General features: G+C 40.6%; 1 protein-coding gene across 8 annotated transcripts in view; it reads right to left on the reverse strand.

The window, feature by feature from the left end:
- LOC311272731 (microtubule-actin cross-linking factor 1-like) overlaps positions 1-19,741 on the reverse strand; it is a 225,858-nt gene that overhangs the window by 153,299 nt on the left and 52,818 nt on the right. The gene's annotated exons all lie outside the window — the stretch shown is intronic.

Consider the following 19,741-nt stretch of genomic DNA (forward strand, 5'->3'; position numbering starts at 1 on the left):
CAAAACATTTTGGCTCTCAGACCTCCATCAGTTGTCGTTGACACAGCATCTGAACCTTGACTCAAGACAACTAAAAATAAACACTCATCTATTCCGCCTCTCGTTTCCAATCCAGAAGCCATAAATCATTAACATGACAAACTGTTTAGACAAGCGGAAGTGAGTCTTATCAACAGTTAACTGACTGACAGGCTAGTTTTCGAAGGAAAGATCATCAATCGCTGTATATTAATTTGTGAAAACTAATTTGACAAATTAACATTTTTTAGGGCAGGCAAAGTTTGGCAAAACACTGTCTTAGGTCCTTTTACATCCAAGGTAAATTCAGTATTTCTCTACAGTTTTACTGCGGCATTATATCACAACAAGTTAGACGTCTCAGTAAACTCTAACTTTTTCAAGGGATGTAGCTACACCTGCATGCACCCAAAAACTCAGGTAAATCAGGTCAATGTTGGCTAAATGTTGTGCCATTTGTGCACTTACATGCCCATGTGAGAGCCTAGATAACAGATAAGTGGTCAGTATTGGCCACAAAGTACGCAGATGTGATTAAGGCTGATAAAGCAACAGTGTTCAGGTAAATGGAGAAGGACAAAGGACCTATCACTGCAGAGAGCGGAGCCACATCAATTTAAGCAAACTTGAGTTCATTCAAGGAAATAAAATGGATAAAATGTATGTAAACAAAATGACTGCACACAATAGAACCAGAGAACAATGCTGACCTAAACACTGTTTCCCACAAGCATTTTAATCAGGGAAGGAGGAGGAATTTAATGACCAGTTCCACAAGACAATTTGGTTAAACTGCATTAACTCAAGCTTAGAGAGCTAATGAAGTTGTCATCCTTGATTAGTTCATCTTCATTCCTTACCCAAGACATTCACACTGTGAATCACGGTGATGCCCGCCAACAGCACGAAGAGAAATAACCGGACACTCACAGTGCGACAGTGAACTGTGCAGGAGTGCTGTGACATTTTGAATCATTGTGCCTTGACCTTTAAATTCTCTATCATGGCTCTGCTCAGGGGGATTTCATGTCTTGAATTAGCAGCAGGTTAAAGTAGGTGGTGTTGATGGAAACCTGGTAGAGTAAGGTAGATTGTTCACTCACATCCTATCAAGTCTCCACTGCGAGAAAACACCAAAATCAAGCTAACTATTTAGATGAAAAGGACAAAAAAAGACATTAAGCATATTGAGTTTAAAATGAGCTAATATCAACAGGAGGAGAGAACTTGCGAATCCACTTTCAGCTGTCTGTTTAAATAATAAAGTGGATATCAGGGACTTTAACTCTTTCTTTGTCTCAACTTGCTGACGGAAAAGTTTAACATTTCGGGAAAAATGCTTATTCACCTTCTTGCCGAGAGTTACATAAGAGGATCAACACCTTTCTTATGACGCTACAGCAAGGTCACGTTTAGCTTAGCTTAATGTAACAACTGGAAACAATGTAAACAGCTAGCCTGGATTTATTGGAGATGACAAAATCTGCCCACTACCACCTCTAAAGCTCAGTCATTACCATGTTTTGTCTGTTAGTCAGGGTAGCTTTATCCCCACCTTTCCAGTCTTTATACTACCTTGCCTGGCTGTACAGTCACATTTAAACTTGCTTGGAGAATATCAACAGGTAACAACTCTTTCAAAGTAAAAATTCTCTGACTCGAGCTTCTTAAGTGTGAACATGTTCTGGTTTCTTTACTCCTCTATGACAGTAAACTGAATATCTTTGGTTTGTGGACAAAACAAGACATTTGAGGACGTCATCTTGGGCTTTTGGGAATCACTGATCTTCACAAAACATTTTTCACAGTTTTCTGTAAGTATTCACCAGATGAAAATAATCGCTGCAGCCCTCCTCTAAATTCCCTTCATTTCCCTCCAATTTTCTCTTCCCTCTGCTCCTCCTCTCCTTTTTCACCACCTTGTTCCTTCGCCTACACCCTGCATTCACAGTGTCACAGAGCTCACATCAATACCACACACACATACACGGTAATTACATGCACAAACTGTACTCTGCTCTGTGTGATTATAGCCCTGTCAGTTCAGGGAGAGGGTTGCGGTAAGTGAGTCAAAGCTACAAGGATCGTGCTTGCAAGTCATGCAAAGAGTGTGAACAAGATGTGGATGCAATAAAACACTCAACGTTTTTTTAAATATATTAATTTGTGTGGTTACAAAGTGCACTGCATCTTTATAATGTCCTTTGAACTGAAGAGTAATGCTTCAACTAATCAATAAATCTATCCTATGGAGGGCGCTACAGCCTTTCCAGCAGCATTCAGGGGCTGTGAGGGGGAGTTAATGGTGTCACACAAATATACTTGCATATGTTTGCACGCATGACAGTAAACACTTTAGCTCAGCCAGTGAAGAAATGGCGGGGTGGCGCCCAACTGGTGTGATGCTGATAAACAGTACTGACTGTCAAAAACAGATAAAACAAGTGAACACTTATCATACTCAACACATCTGGGTGACTGCTAATGAAAACATGTCAGTGTGTCTGCGTGTGTGACACTGGGCAGCAGGGTGACCCAGATTTTGGAGACATCACCAATAAAGCAGTAAAAATTGAGCCTTTGCGTTGATAAGGATCCAACATGCTGAGGTGTTTTAGCAGCTTCAGGATGCACAGTGACCGATCACATCGCTGTGGTCTGTCCCTCAGAACTGCTCCTTCACACACTGACACAGAAAACTCACACATCTCCTTCCTTTATATTCCTAAATAACTTTACTCAGCCCTATAAAAACTCCATTACAAAAGACATTATTAGCATGAGTGGCTCCATGTATTCAGACTAATTTCAGTTCACATCAACTGAAATCTATCTTAAAAGATCACATATCAGACCCTCTATATGCTCCTCTTTAATGGATGTTATCGGATGACTGCATATATTATTGCTACTTCTTTATAGCATTAACACAGGTGAAAATTGGCAGTTGTGCTTAGGTGTCATAAAGGTTCTGCCTCATCTGCCCCATGTGGTCATTAAAGTCACAGTGCTCGATGATGCAGTCACATATAATGCATACGGTCATATAATGGTCAACAGATGTGACAGCACTTTGATATTGACTTATTACAGCAGGCCAGGCCGGCGCTCTGATGTTAGAGATACTGAGATATTCTTTGCAGAGAGGAGGTGACATGAACACAGAGTAAAGATGGTGGCTTAACTATGCTGTATTTTCTGACCATTCCACCCTCATTTATCTGGGTTAGTCCCTCTGAGATTAAGGCCTTTGTTGTAATATTGTAGTAATATGACTACTAGGGAAGGGAAGGTTGTATGCGTAAGATTAGAAGATTTATTACTTTTACTTTCCTCACATCTTCTGTTTATCATCATAGTATTAAGAGTTATGAGAAGGGTGAGAGGTTTAATGAACACATGTGTTGTTCTCTCAGGTTAAACTCTGCCTACTACAGTATCTCCTCCTCTGACTTAATCTGGCACTCCAGCCTCATACTAACGTGGAAAGAAACAGCATCCAGACGTTTACGTAACCCGATTAACAGGCTTTGAAGTTCAGGCGGGCAACTTGTCTGCTCGTGACACAAAACAATGTAAAGCCACCACATTAGTCTGTCAAGTAACACAGTTTGTTCTCTCAGCACCAGTCAGAACCAGTAATCTATATCAACAGGCGTTTGGTAAAGGCGGGTCTGGATTATTTGTTAAAACGTATGATTTCTGATGTTGCTTTTGCTTTTTAAGTCTCATTCCCAACTTGTCAAATTCTCTTACAAATGTTCTTACAAATAGGACCTTTAAGCTACAGTGATTTAATATTTTAGTTACTGTAACTCAATTTGTGGTCTAGCTCTTTTGCTGAGGCCATTTGGAAAATTTAAAAAATGAATTCAAGCCAGTTTAGAACATTAAATACACATTGATACAAATGTGCAATCCAGTCACATATCAATCAATTAAAAAGAACATTAAAGACAGGTTGCTGGGCCTCCACAAACACAAAATCCCAGAAAGGTCTCCAACAATGACTTCCCCACTAATAATGGTTCTCAAATGCTGCCTCAGACATAAAATTTGTTATTTTGGGAAATTTTGGAACCTTTGTCTGGCTACAGTGGTTTCACCTCCAGAGTTTGGTAAAACCATTAACAGTTACTGGAGCATTAAAGTCAAGATAATGATTTTCCTACATAAATAACTGAAAATAAGATAAGGTATGCAGCCAACAGAATCACCACAAAAACCAGTGAGTTCCTTCAGAAGGTGAAAGCTGTCAGATGTCAGTGTTTTGTGACTATTTAGGGAGTTATGGTTTCATGCTGGATTAAGATGCAGATGCTATATCAGAGATGGAGCTCAGAAAATGGCAGCCGGACAGACCAACAGTCTGTTTTTTGACAGCTAATTATAGAGGATGTTGGAAATGTTCTCATTCAAGCTTCGCATGAAATCTGCAGTCAATCTGAGGTTAATACTGCCCGCCTCGGAGCGAGGTGCCTGACAGGGTGAAGAGAGGCGCATGTTTGGTTGTGTGTAATCCTCGTGTGAGTGTGTGTGTAGGCAGGCATTGAATTAGGGCTGAAGATTATCGATCAAAATGATTATCAAGCACACATGCTGAACATTTCCTGGTTTCAACTTCTCAAATGTGAGTTTATGCAGCTTTTCTTGTGTTGGTTAAACTGAAGACTTTGGGCTCTGGAAATTGTTTTTACAATTATTTGACATTTTATGGACTCAACAAAGACATAAAGATAGGATGGCGTGCGGTGCCTTGTGCCATTGTGTAACAGCGTGTGTTTATTGTAAGGGATTGTCGCTTAGCAGAGTTAGCCCAGTGGATTAAGATGTCGGTGGGGAGCGACAAAAGTCAGGGCTAAGTGACCAAATTAACTGTCCAGACACACAAACACACTCTCACACACTGGCTTCATCTACCTGCTGTGCTCTGCTTGATCATCTCAAAAAACACATTTTCTCATCAGCCAGCTGTCCCACCCTGCCTTACAGGTGGACTTGGTAATTACTTTAAACACTTTGTACTAACCTGATGTCTGAAATGTCCTCGTCCCCTCCCTAGAAACGCACACATGCCCCAACACCTCCCTCTCATTAAGGCAATTTGCGCAGCATGGTACTACTTCAGTGTGATTACAGTCAGACGTCATCAATATAATCACATCAGACAGTGCTATCAAATAAACATGTTTTCAAACCTCGAGATGTTTGGTATCAGGTCAAAGAAAGAAAAAAAAAATATATAACCCACACATTCATCCCTCCAATCCAAGTTAATCCAATTCCAAAACAACTTTATACCCATGACCGTTGGTAAAGACAAACTCATGACAGCAGAGACAACAATGGAGCTAATGTTAAGTTTACAACAAAGTCAAAAACCACTCATGACTGGATTATTATAAACTCAACCACACATGGCAGCTTACCATTCTCACTGCCTGAGATGTGGTGGTGTGAGGCCTCCAATATGTGACTGATTGCTGAGGGTTCACTCCACCACCACCTGCACACACATGGCTGACACTCCAGGCTGGACTCAGAAACCCTCTGCTCTCATCAAAGCATCCTGGTCACATGAACCACATGGCTGCTCCAAATGACATGTTTATGAGGAAAAATTTCATGTACTTTTTGGCTAACTTGAATCACGCTAGGTTTGGCATTTACCAAAATAGCGACGAGAGGAAGGAAAAATGGATCCAAGGAGAACATTGCCAAAGTCAGGGCCGCAACCTTTTGACTACAAACACACGTTGTGTAAGGCGCCACTATAGATATCTCAAAAATGATGTTTATGTCTACTTGTACAAGTTTATGTCAATGTGTGAGTAAATAAAGGATTAAAAGGCGTAACGGTGGATATAAGCAGAGAGGGAAACTTTGAGTTGAACAGGAAACACGTAAATAATGAGCAGATGTACACCTCCTTTTAGGATGACTCACACACACACACACTTGTGACACAATAGAGGAAGTCACTAGCTAAAAATGATTCAATGACTATTTGAGGAAAAATATCTTTTATATTTATTACCGAGATCAAAGAGGTTATGTTTTCACCTCGGTTTGTTGGTTAGTTGGTTTATCAGCAGGGTTTCACAAAAACTACAGAATGGATTTCCACAAAACTTGGATGGAGGAAGGGTCTCGGCCCTGACTAGACCCCATCAACTTTTGAAACAGATTCAAATAAAGGTACGGATTTTTTTTCTCTCTCTTTCTTAAACATTGCTTTTTTTGACATTTTAGCTAATTTCTCAAGGAATAATGCATGGATTTTGATGAAAAACAATCAGGCGCATTTAGGTGGCTGGTATCTATGAGTAAGTATAAAAGGGGACTGTTGGTCCGTGGCAGAGGTATGAACTTATTGGGTACCATTCCAGTTAAATGTATTGTTTAGTCTATAAAATATAACAAAATTGTGGGAAAAAAAAAAAAGTCCAAGGTGAAGTCTTTAAATTTAAACTTAGCGGTTAATTTAATCTATTTTAAATGCTGTGTGACAATAAGGCAGAAAACAAAGGTATTTGTATTCCATAGTGTAGTACTTTCAAGTAGAAGTCCTCGGTTCATGAACTTGAAAACAGAACCGTGCTGTTAGCACTGGGGGCATTGACACAGATCTGGTCTGACACAGAAACACAAAGGTACACAGAAAACTCAGAGGGAAGAAAAAGGAAAACACTGAAGTGAAGCTCTTGACGACAGAGTCTCAACATGAATCTATCCTCAGAGGTTGCGGCTCGTGTCATGTGACTGCAGTGAACAGGTAGAGAGAGTAAGTAGCGTATGAGAGATAAGAATTGAAGCTGACAGCTACTCCACCTTAAACAAATTGTGACCAAACTCTGGACAGTCAGTCACGGCCTCAAACCCATTCACACATGTTCTTTATCTCTGTCACACAGCTACATTATTCTTCGGATCATTAGTCTCCTGGGGCAGGTGACTGCAGATAAACACAGTCGGACACAATGGACAGCCCTGAGTAGTACACTTGTTTTTTTCCATTTCAAAAGGTAAAACATGTCCCTGGGCCCCTCACTGGGGTTAAGGGTACAGAAGAGGAGATGTGAGTGGATACAGATGGCAGAGGGGCTGCAGCCCCATGGGTGGCCAGACAAGAAGAGCCTTAAGGCGAACTCAAAGAGCCAGAAGGCACACAACAGAACAATATCTGAGTCAATGGTACTTTTTAAAGTTTCTGTTTCTGTGAGCGAGAGCTACACCAACCGGAAGATAAAATCTCTCTGCTGTACAGAAACCCCAATACTCCAACTTGACACTTAGGTTGAAATCCTTCCTGTTAAAGGTGGATAAATAATTTAAAGTTTAAGCTTCCACTACAGGCTTATGTAACACTTTGTATCACAAAAGTGACCTAATGTGTTTACACATAAGTTTGTGCTTAAGCTCACAGTATCCTATGTTTTATTACTAATTACATTTGTGATGATTACATCTCCCCACTGGCTTTAAAGTGGTTAAGAAGTTTAACCTCCACTGTAATTTAAGGGGTTAAAGGAGATTGTAGGTGATTCTAACCCAGCCTGACATCTACTGCTGCAAGGCTTCAGACGCAGCAGCTGTTGGAGGGGGGGGTACAGTGCCACATAATATCACCAGACCACAAGTAGCAGCAGGTGTGGCCAAGGCCATAGTAATACTACTACACAAAAGACGAGGGGGGGGGACAGTGTTTTAAATTTGAATATAGCCTTGACAGTGAGACAACTGTGGAGAGGTTTCCTAGTGGCCATAAATGAAGGAGAGAAAGGGGTTTAGTGGAGAAAAGACAAAAGGTTTGACCTTCTTTAATTCTATCAAAGGCTTGGGTAGTGTGCTTTGATACAGATTTGGCTGCTCTCTATATACCAGTATAGAATTAATCAACATTATCTTGCCACATTAGCTGCTGCGACCTTCACCTCAACTCACTGCATCTTAACCAGTGAGTCTATGCGAGTGTCTGCCACCTATTTATGCTTAAACAAAGCACATTTGCATAGCAAGAAAAGGTAGATGAAGAGCAGGTGGAGTGCCACAAAGGTAAGACTAAAATATGTAGCAGCTGTTGGGAAAAAAAGTATTAAATCATAGTTTAGAGAGGGAGTCTAGAAGAATACAGTGGTCTGCAGACAGCTCTGAAGTCACAAAGTGATGTATGCCATTCATTGTCCTTATGATTAAAAAGGCAGCTATGGAAGCACATTACATAACTGTGCATGTATGTAAAGAAATAGTTCACATTCTAACTGTTGAGAGAAAACACTGGATTTACAGTGTGCACTACTGAGGTGCCAACATTTCCCCCAAAACAAAATGCTGTTGCAGCTGTTGTGAGAAAGTGGAGCGAATGGCTCACAGAGCGAGCCGACTGTGAAGTGTGATAAGCTTTCAACTTCAATCGTGAATAGATCTTTTTATTTTCTATGCTTTATTACTTATTCATTCATTTAAATAATTTGGTTTTTGTGAGTACATAGACTTCAACTATCATTCTGTTGTACAATCCTTGTTGTAAATTGATAATTAAATTGAATCTTGAACTCTGCCCCCACTACTTTTGTGTTTGTGTTGTTACAGTAATACAACATGTAAAGATGTGAAGTATATTCAAAGTATAATAAAAATTAATATTTCAAGGAGAACTTCGCACGCCAGAAACAGGAGAGGAGCCAGGTTTATGCTACACTCAGCCGACCGTTGTGATAACAGCTGCTGGAGCGAAGCATCCCTGCCTGCTCCTGCACGTCACCTGACACTTCAACAAACCTTCCCGCTGTTGTCTCCTCTCTTTTGAGTGAGTGTGTGTTCCTCGCACATGTCTGATTTCTTGCCCGGATCAAGTGTCCTCGGTGACAAAGAGCAGAGACACGTCTGGCACATTGACCGCGACCAACGCTAACATAAACAATTACATTCTTCAATTAGCCGCTAAAGCTAATTAAGAGCTTAGAGCAGACAAATAAATGTGCTGTCAGCAGTGTTTTAGCTACTATGAAAGGAGGCAACCGTTTGTCCTTCTACTGACCCACGTCTTATCTGGACGCCATACAGTAACTGAGTGTGTAAACAGACAGAAACACATATACATGATGTGGACCTTCATGTAAGCCACAGAAAAGTTGTTTAGGAACAGCAGAAGAACGTATTTCTTAATGTTTTTCAGAGTGAATAAAGTTGTGTGAGTGAGAGCATTTTTAATTCAATTTTCAACTCAGATACTAGATTTTAGACCAACAACTTCCTCACCATAAAACTGATTTTTAATACCAATACAACCACCAACCATTCATTCCTTTAAATGGATTAAACTGAGAGACTAACTGCAAGCACAGCACAGCAAATAAATATGGATCATGTAAGAGCAGAAGCTTCCTAAGGTATCAGTCATTAAAAAAACAGATGATTACCATTCCTGGACTCAAGCTTAGTAAAACATGCCATACTATCCAGTTACACCAGTATCTGACGAGCAGGTATGACACCTTTGTAAGACCAAACCCATAGTTTAGTTTATGCTGATTCACTGCATTGGTGAGCAATCCCCACGTGCAACATGTCACTTTACTGACATCACGCCTAAATCCTCCAAACAGAGATATCAAAAGATAAGATCCTGAGCATTATACAGCCATGATAGCCTCGATAGCCCTATGAGTGCTTGAAAACACCTATAAAAAGTATCTTGTTGTCGTTCTCATACTCATTACAGGCCGATTAAGTGATTGTAAATGACAGGTGACAAGGTTGAAGTGGGCACCGACCTCTTTTCTCCTCCAGATCCTGGAGGAACTGCCTGTAGGCAGCCGTGGAGCTCATCCCTCCCTCCCAGAGAAAAAAGAGAAAGATAGGGGGGGACGGAGAAATGACAAAAGTAGAGAAATAATTGAAAGAAGAAGTGGGTAAGTACAGGAAATGGGTGAGAAATGGTGGCAAAAAGGAGGGCAAAGGTGGTCTTAACACCTCGAGGAAATGAATATAAGTGAGGTGTTAAGAAAAGGTTAGTGAAAACAGAACAGAAAAAGAGTAAAGAATGGAGGAGGAGGGAGCGTCTGGAGGCTGCAGTTGATCTGTGTGGACCGCAGGATCCTGGCTGTCAAAGAAGGGCCATCCTTAATCACGTAGATAATCCCTCATCTCTTACTCGCTTCTTTTCTTCTTCTACCAGTCTTGTCTTCTCTCCGCCGAGTGTGTGTGTTGCTGGTTACGGTGGCTACGAGTGTGTTAGCAGCTCTAAGCCGGATAGAGGAACTGGACTTTGACCACAAGGCGGGTGATGTCACTGCCAGAGCCAGAAACATGTGTTTCACTTGCGTCTAGAGCGACAGCGTGTGTGTGTGTGTGGGAGAAGGAAATTAGAAAAAAAAGGGGGCGTGTTTATATTACTCAGCTCCATGTGCTTTTTTTTCCACAGCAGCGTGGTATGTTGAAGCTGGATTTTATGCATGAATGTTTGACTGTCACACATTTGTCATTCAGTCAGCCTCACATTGTCTTCTTGTGTGTGTGTGTGTGTGTGTGTGTGTGTGTGTGTGTGTGTGTGTGTGTGTGTGTGTGTGTGTGTGTGTGTGTGTGTGTGAGACTGTCAGCTGCCTGTTGGATCCGCATGCTGGAACACATTACAGAGAAGCAGACGTGAAGAGGGCTCTCCAACACCCACTTTCCTCTTTATTTCTAATTTTACTGCAGTCTGGCTCTCCCTATCATCGCATGCATGTCAATCTACTGATGTCAATATTTGAGCTGACAGTACGCCTCTGCACTCGTCTGTCACTAAGCCAAACTGTCTCCACTGTAAATTTGGGGAATAAAGCCATCATAAGCCTGCTGTAAATATCAGATATAAAGGATGAGTATTCGGATGAAAACACGTCCCAATACATAAAGTATATACATGTATATACCACATCTATAATGATTTATATGTTGTAATCTCATTTTACCTCTTTTAGGGTGGCACTAACTCTGATAAATTTCACTGTAATCTCTTCTAAATTTCCAAAAATACTGATAAAGGCCCAAAGTCATGTTTTTTGATCCCTTTTTTCCCCAACCAGCAGTCCAAAACCAGATGATTTCTGCTTCATGAAATGACTACCTTTTTGATCAATTAACCCATTGATCCTTTAGCAACAGCGTGGGCACAATAAGACTGCTTTAAACATTAAAATACAATAATAAAGAAAGATTAGTCAGTCAATAACACATTATCTTTTACTTTTGAACACTATTCCTTATACAGTCCCTCTTTCTATCCATGTCTTATCAGCTCTGTCCTCTCTCTTCTATTCTACTTCATGAGAAGGTAAACACCACACGGTAAATAATTACCTAGGTTTTAACATGTAACAGAAACAAACACACAGACACACACGCGGCAAAGATGGCAGATTAGGCAGGATGAGGTCTAGTGCCATGGCAACCAGCAGGTTGACTGTAAATACTTGTAATAGCTTCCTTGACTTCAGCACCTCAGGACCACTTGTAAGAAATACAAGTGTATATTATGGCAGAAATGCAGTGGCATCGAACGTCTCTCTCCACATAGCAAGTGTATTTAACATTAGGAGTGCAATGATGGTGAAAGGATCTGGAGATGTTAATTGACTGCTTGAGTTCAAATCAGGAAACTGTGTCCAAGAGCTGAGAGACAAAAAGAAGAAACTAGAAATAGAAAGGGAAATAGCAGGAAATCGACAAAAATAGTACTGAAACAATTTGTCAATTGCGCTGCCAAGACAAAATTAATGAATCATGCTGGATAATAGTAGTAGTAGTCATTTATCATGATACATTTTGCAGGTTGGAGTTCAAATGCTGTTGCTTGCATGAGCATTTTTCTACATTGTTCCCTGTTGAATGAAACAATAGACCTGTGTTTTCATAGCTGCTGGCCGGACTAAATGAAATTATTATAATATTTTTACAGACAAAGTCAGCAATTTCCCAACAATCCTTGCATTTTCTCTGCTTTAATTTTCTGTTGCATTCAACTGCAGCGCGATGTCCAAAAAGAAGTGATTAAAATAGATCTGAAATGCTCTATAAATGCCAACCCTGACAGGAATCGACTGGTTTTTTTTTTAATAAAAAGGTCCATTCTCTCACTCTCAGACAAACAAACACATTTTTAAACCCAAACACAACCTGTCACACAGCCAAACATTTCTCAGTATTGGACGCAAACCTAGAAATCTGGCTGAAAAAAGAGCCAAAAGCATTTATGTTTAACAATAGAGTCATTACTGATCAATAGGAGGACAGATATACCAAGTGGGTGTGTGTGTGTGTGTGTGTGTGTGTGTGTGTGTGTGTGTGTGTGTGTGTGTGTGTGTGTGTGTTTTCCAGGGGCATTTGAGATGACCTCAGATAATAGTCTGACCCACAAAGTTCAAAAGGGCGAAAACTGCCAATTTGCCTCCATTAGTTTGTTTCCTCACACATTAATGACATCGTAGAGGAAAGAAAAGCACCCAGGGGGATTTGAACTGACACAAATGCACACACAACGACTAATAAAATTAATATTGTTTGTTTTTTCTCTGAAAAAATGCATCTGAATGCATCCGATGCGTGAAAAGATATGAAAACAATCTCCATAAAAACTACATGGATGCAAAATCTTCCACAACAGATGAAAACACCTTCCACCCACACACCTCTCAGAAATCCTGAGCAGACAAAGACGCGGTGCAGTTCAAAGCCATCACGCTCTATTCAAAAACTCTTTTTGAGTTGAGAAATCTTGACAGAAAAAAAATGTTGAAAACTGTTCAGCGATCCTGAACGCTCCCCTGGGAGTCTCCTCTTTCACATGACCCTGTCAACAGCAGCCCGCTTCATCAAAGGCAACCCTGGACGCACTGCACACACACAGAGAAACACTGATTCACACACACCCTTGCTCAGGCAGTCACACCGGGCCAGAGGATGGTGGTGGTGTGACTGGTAACCATGGCGACAGGGTAGCAGCTAGCTGCCGGTGTGTTTTTCCACCTTTTATACACGTTCCTCTGTATGAAAAGAGCCAGGGCCTAGCAACACACTGTAAACTGGTCCAGAGGTGTTAACAGTTAGCTTTACAACAACTTTACAACAACTTTACCAAAACAGAGTGGAAGCACACTAGCAAATATTTGTCCAAGAAACAAACGGCAGCAAGTGTGTGGAAAAAGCAAACATGCAAACAGAAAAAAGACAACAACAGAAGTAAACTCCTGTTGTCCATGTGGATCAAGTTTCATCTGAGCCAACAGGTCTCCTCTGCACTGTACTCAAGAGGCCAGAAATTCTTTTAAAAAACTCGCCACTAAATACAGGTTTAGATCCGTGGAAAAATAGAGAACAATAGAAGCTGGGAAGCTGATTTTTCCATAAGAAATAAAGGAGGAACCTAGGCACCATCAGGTCACACAGCCACTTGTTTCAGCGAATAATAATAAAGTAAGAAGTAGATGGGAGAAATAGATGCATTTACCTTTGTTGGAGGAAGTCAGCAGGAGCAGCAGCAGCAACATGGAAGAGAAAACAGAAAAAGACCGCCTGGTTAGATTGATGAACTTTCAAAAACATAACATGAGCCTCAAATCAGTGTTACATTACAGTAAGCAAAAGTAACACAGAGCACATTTTGGGGCAAAACATGCCAAACACAAGCAGTGAATGGAAACTGATGCCAGGATTGTGATTAAATAGAAGTGTTATAGAGTATCACTGCACTCAGCCTCAGTTACTCTTTACTGTTTTAATATTCAGCCACTTTGTGCTATAGGAGAAACTCTGAGTAGTTGGAGTGATTGGACATTGATTATTTTGTGTGAGTCCATTAATGTGCATCTGTGTTAGTTAATTTGATGCTGAACATGTTTATTGTTGGGGGGTTTATTGGCAGAAAGTGTGTTTGAGTCAATGTGTGTCAATATGTGTGTGTTTCAGCGTTTGTTTTTCCTATGCATGTATGCTGTTAGTGTGTGTCTTTGTATGTGTGATACACATTCTCTAAAATGCCAAGCAGCTTTTGTTTCAGCAGCTGAAGTGAAACCATGTGCGGCTTTAATCAGAGTTGGTGTTCAGTCAGCTCAGTCAGGAGGCTGATGTGGCACACACGAACACACGACCACACACACGCACACACTCCAAATGCTGCAAGCCATTTCAGTTCATAAGAGGAATGATTCTCACTCTGTTCAGCTGAAATAAACCTGCAACACTGCGTAAAACCAATGCAGAACCAAATCTATGCTTCACAGTGTGACAAGTCAAAGTAATTTAATTTTTTGCTTTTTTTTGCATACACAAACAAATGTTTAGAACATGAAAAGTATTCAGATCATCAACAATTTGAGGTGGTTTGGCGTTATAAAGTAGCATCTGAAGAAATGTAATTAATACCATCTTAATTGGACCAACATTACTCAATAATCAGACATAATTGATCAAAGTCCTGATAATAATTAATGTAAAAGAAAAATATGAAGATAAGTAAGTGATCAATCACTAATCAGTGATTACAACTCCCAAAAGGCTTTTTCAGGATATGTTCACATCTCCCTTTATTGTTTGATTTTCAGCACTTTCTATACATATACATGATTAAGTGGCACCTATGTATTGACAATTTCTCATTCATCACATTCATGCTCCATCAGATGCACACTCATCATGTTCACATTAATGATAACAGAAAATGCTATGGCACTTTCTCTTCCAACACATTTCTGTGTCTGCATTTTCTTTTCTGTCTAGATCAGGAGGAGCTGCAGCAGTGTTTCACATCTTTTGATGTGTTTCAGAGCAACGCAAATTGCCTCTCTGGGGGATGTGACGTCTTAATTTAAAGTGTGGTCTCCTTTGACGTAAAAGGAGACCAGAGAAGAGAAGAAACAAGAAAATCAACTGCCATGTTGGACGGATGGATACGCAGACAGTGTGATGTGTGAGAGGGTTAGGAGGTGAAACAACTTTGGGCCTCTGATAGCTGGGAGTGTACAGAGACGAACATGAAACAAAGGAGTATTCATTGGGGAAACCACAGAAAAGCGAGCTGTTCCAAATACTGTCACGAGAGAGAAAGACAGAGAGAGAGACACACACAGAGAGAAACTGAGCTTTACCGATTGGAAATTAGGGAGTGAAAGACATACAGAATATTTAAGTCTGAAGGTGAGGAAATTATATACCAACAGAACTAGCCAGTGAATTTCTTGCTCTACATATCTCATCTTTTGAGAGAATGGAGGGGGGAGGGAGGAAAAAGGCAGCAGATTTTCTGAAGATGCATGTAGGTCAATTGGAGCAGACATAGTGTGTACAGGAGGAAGAGTTCGACCTCTTAAAATGGACAGAGAAAAGACAGCAGCTAGGAATGACGAAACACAAAACATAATGTGGAGTTCAGCTACTTAAATCAGATCTGAAAGCTACAAGAAAGCCAAAGCTAAACCAGACCACCTCAATCATAAATATCAAAACCTTTTTAAAAGCCAAGTAAAACAAAAGTACTGGCAGTAAAGCTATATTCAAATGGCAAATGGGCAGTGTGAGTACAGTACAGCTGGGATTCAAGGGATAAGGAAGACAGAATTTGTATCTGGTATGTTTTATCTGTATCTGTATGAAGGAGAGGTTGGGACTCAGGAGTGTTTATACCGTGTACAGTTGAGTTTGACTAAAACAAGAATAAGGGAGTAGTTGTACAATTCACTTAGTATCTATGCTAGTGTTTCTGTCAACCTGCCAAGGGAGTACAGATGGAAAATAGCGAGTACAAAGTCATCTGCTCTCTCTCCTTGAGATGAGATGATCCCTGACAAATATTTAAAATGCGAATTTAAAAATATGTGATACATTCAATGACAGCAGAAAGGTGAGGTGGACCAAACACAGCTCACTGAACGGCGCTCAAAGCAAAGACTTTTATGGTCATACATGTAAATAAACGCCGTACTATAAACACACCATTGCATACACCCACAAACACACATACACAGCGGTTCCTCTGCAAGCCTTTTAAACTCCAATCTTTTGAGGGCATTTTAGAGGAGAACCTCTTGTCCATTCATGTATGAACTGGCTCCTTTGCTGACTCTCCCTCTCTCTCTTTCTGTGTGTGCGAGTGTGTGTGTTCACTTCCAAGCCGTATCACCTGATTTGTCAAATCATAACAGGCGAAAGATGAAAGTGATTCCCGGCCTTTGTTTTACCATGCGTAGCGTTTCTGACCAAAGGAAACTACAATAACGTCTTATTAAATTCAGATTATTCTCACATCAACTTCTCTATTTATTTCTGGGACTGACAGCTTACATAATACTGTCTGTGTGAATGTTGTAAATCTCTACTCATTTGCTGCTGCAAGACCAATTTGGTAGGTTCATATGAAACCCTGCTATGAGAGAAGCTGATAGTTATAAATATTCATGGTGTAATGGTGTGCTGCACAAAAAGCATCCCCACTATTTTGATGCAGCAAAACACATCAGTTCCTTGTTACATCACAGATTTTTAGATCCCACGCATTTCACAAGTCTGTGAGGCAAATTTTATTCTTGATTCTCCACAAAAAATATTTTGAGGACCGGGGGATGAGTATGAAATTACAAGAGAGGAGCAGAACGTAAAAAGACAGAGGGGGAATTGTGAGAGAAAGAAGGGATTTGTTTTTCAATTTAGTCTTCATCTGTGAAAGTTCTTTCTGGAGGCAAAGAGACGGAGACAAGCAGACAGAACTGTGATGATAAAAGAAAGAAAGAGAGTGTGGTGGATAAGTAACTGAGGACCCCGTGACAGATGGAAAGATAGATACCGGTATGAGAAAACCAGGTGACGCAAACAGAAGGCAAAAATTAATTGCGGAAAAACAGGCAGTCAGACCCAAAAACACACACTCACACACACACACTCACAGGGGAGGTAAACACTGAGATTAGCTCTCACAATGGTAAGGAGGGGTCATACGGGAGGAATGCAGCGTTCTCATTGTAGCGGCAATGTAATATTCACCGAACTTCCCTGTGACTGTCTGAACAGTTTGTGTGTAATCGTGGGTTAACAGTTCAGTCCAAACCAGCTGTTAGCCACCTTTAACATAGTATACATTTTAAAAAGTGACATATTTAAAAATTCACTGATATGTCTGGTATTTTCCCAAATTTCACACACTGAACAGCCCTAGCCCAGAGAAACAGTTCTGATGATGCCCTCTAATCACTCAGTCGTTTGTAATGATTACATAAAGATATGGAGTCTGAAATTACACAACAAGAAAATAAATGTAGCCACTAATTCAGATGAATCTATGCTAAATAAGTATGTTTGTGTGCATCTTAAACTCTACACACAGATTTTCTCACATAAGCTGGAACCTTGCATTGACGGGTAGGGTCAAAACACACGCCCCCCCCCCCCCCCCCCCCCCACCACACACACACACACACACACACACACACACACACACACACACACACACACACACACACACACACACACACACACACAGACAGACAGACAGACAGACAGACAGACACAGGCAAGGAAGGGCTGGAGCATGATAACCCAGACATCCAGTACAGGCCTCGACAAGTCCACCCACAAACCATTATATGAGCTAGGACATGGGAGCAGCTGCAGGCTTGAACAAAACTATGTTTTAGTGATGAACTGTGACGTCTTCATGGGACTAAATGTCTGTTTGACTCCTTCTGCTGCTTCTACATGTGACAGTGTGAAATTTCCATATTGCTCCTCTGGGTTGTCTGAATTTATTTAATTCAATCAGGGTTGAGCCTTTACTGTGTTAAACCGCTCAATTCACCTCTAAATACAGTCCAGAGGAGGGGGGAAATCTGATGGAGGAACATTTTGTGCATGGCCAATTACCTGCAGTCAAAGGTTTCCATCATTTCTATGTAGCCATTTACCGAGGCTGGCAGCTTGCCACTGTTGTTTCTCTTTAACAATGACAATGGAGACCGGAAGGGAGAGTGGAAGAAAGCAGGATGCAATATTTGGCCAGTGGAAGGGTTAATGTTAGTGATCCACATTTGTTCTGGTTCCAGCAGCTAACCCTAACAGAACAAAAAGACTACCTGGCATAAGTAGCAAGCCAAAATGGCTGATTAAGTAAAGAGGAGAGCGCCACAAAGACTCAAATTTCACAAACATGATATTTAAGGACGAAGAAAAACCACAAAACAAAACGGACGCAGAAATATACTCCACAAAGGTAATCAAACTGACCACAGAGAGAGGATGTTGCTTCAGAGCCAGAGTATTGCATTTTCTGAATAATTAACTTTTACGCCAATTGGAATATCGCCCCGATAATCAGTCTATCCCTTAAAATGCAGCTTCGTAATATTGTTGTAGAGTTAGCTATGTGTGATGCAGCTGTGCAGACAGGCAGACCAGAGGTGGGCGGCAGAGTAGAGGTGGTTCTATAATAAAAAAAACGGTGAAAAGCACACACGTAGAGAGAAGAGAAGGTGGGCGAAAAGTTATAATGGAGTTGATAATATGGATGAGAGACGGAGAGAGTGGGAATGAATGAGTGGGTAGGTTGAGTGGGAGGGTGAAGCAATGACAGAGAGAGATGCCGTCAGAAAGATGGAGTGAATGAGACAGAAGCTAACGGAGGGCAAAAGAAAGAAAATAAAGACAGAAAGAAAATAAGCGATAAATAAAAAGACAGACTTATATAGACATGTTGAATGTAAGTGATTAATTGCAACCTGCTGAGAGACTGGAGAGAAATTATCCCTCACTGTTTTGTCCTGTATAGTACTTGTACTGTGCAATAACAATAAATTTAATTGGAAACATACCTTACTCTGGTCACAAGGCAATAATCATTTTTAATATTGGACATGGCCCTCCAGACATGAATGGAATAATACAAAAATAAAAGTACACACACAAATCTAATGTACTGTACAAAACCCACATCTGCGTGCACACACACACACACACACACACACACACACACACACACACACACACACACACACACACACACACACACACACACACACACACACACACACACACACACACACACACGTTCAAACACCTGTCTGATGCACATAGTTCGAGCGCCACGCTATAGATTGAATTGCACAGTTGTTTTAGAGTCGTGGAGACAGACGGGCCAAACTTATCCTTCACTCACACACTTTAACACAGCCACATCTAGATATAGCAGTAGGCCCACATGCATCATATAACACATAATAGCATTACACCAACACTACACAGCTACCTTCACAATGTCAGATTCTCTTTTAGATAAGCTTTAATAGAGAGCTGCATGTTGCTAATACAAGATCACTATCACCGTTACAAAACACTGTGATAACTCTTTCCACAAGATACAAGACAGGATGCTGTAGATGCAAAGAGTGGATGCACACAGTGAGATATCCTGAGCTAAAGAACCAAATTCCACTTGAATACATTCACTTAAGCAGATCCTCTTATCTAACACACACACTGCAGTAACACTTGTATTCCCCCAGTGAGAAATAAACTTCCCATTGAGACTTTATCAGACTCCAGGCACAACTAAGATGCTGATCAGTCTATTTTCTTACCCCATGTGTGAAAAATCTTCATCTTTTTGTATATTAAAGTATTGCTATTAGCTATATTATGTTGTCCATTAATCCACACTGGATCATAATATGGTGAGAGGAAGCTGTCGTTGCTCAGAGGTCAT

This window comes from Pagrus pagrus, assembly GCF_965226575.1.
Source record: "Pagrus pagrus genome assembly, chromosome: 17".
Lineage (NCBI taxonomy): Eukaryota > Metazoa > Chordata > Actinopteri > Spariformes > Sparidae > Pagrus > Pagrus pagrus.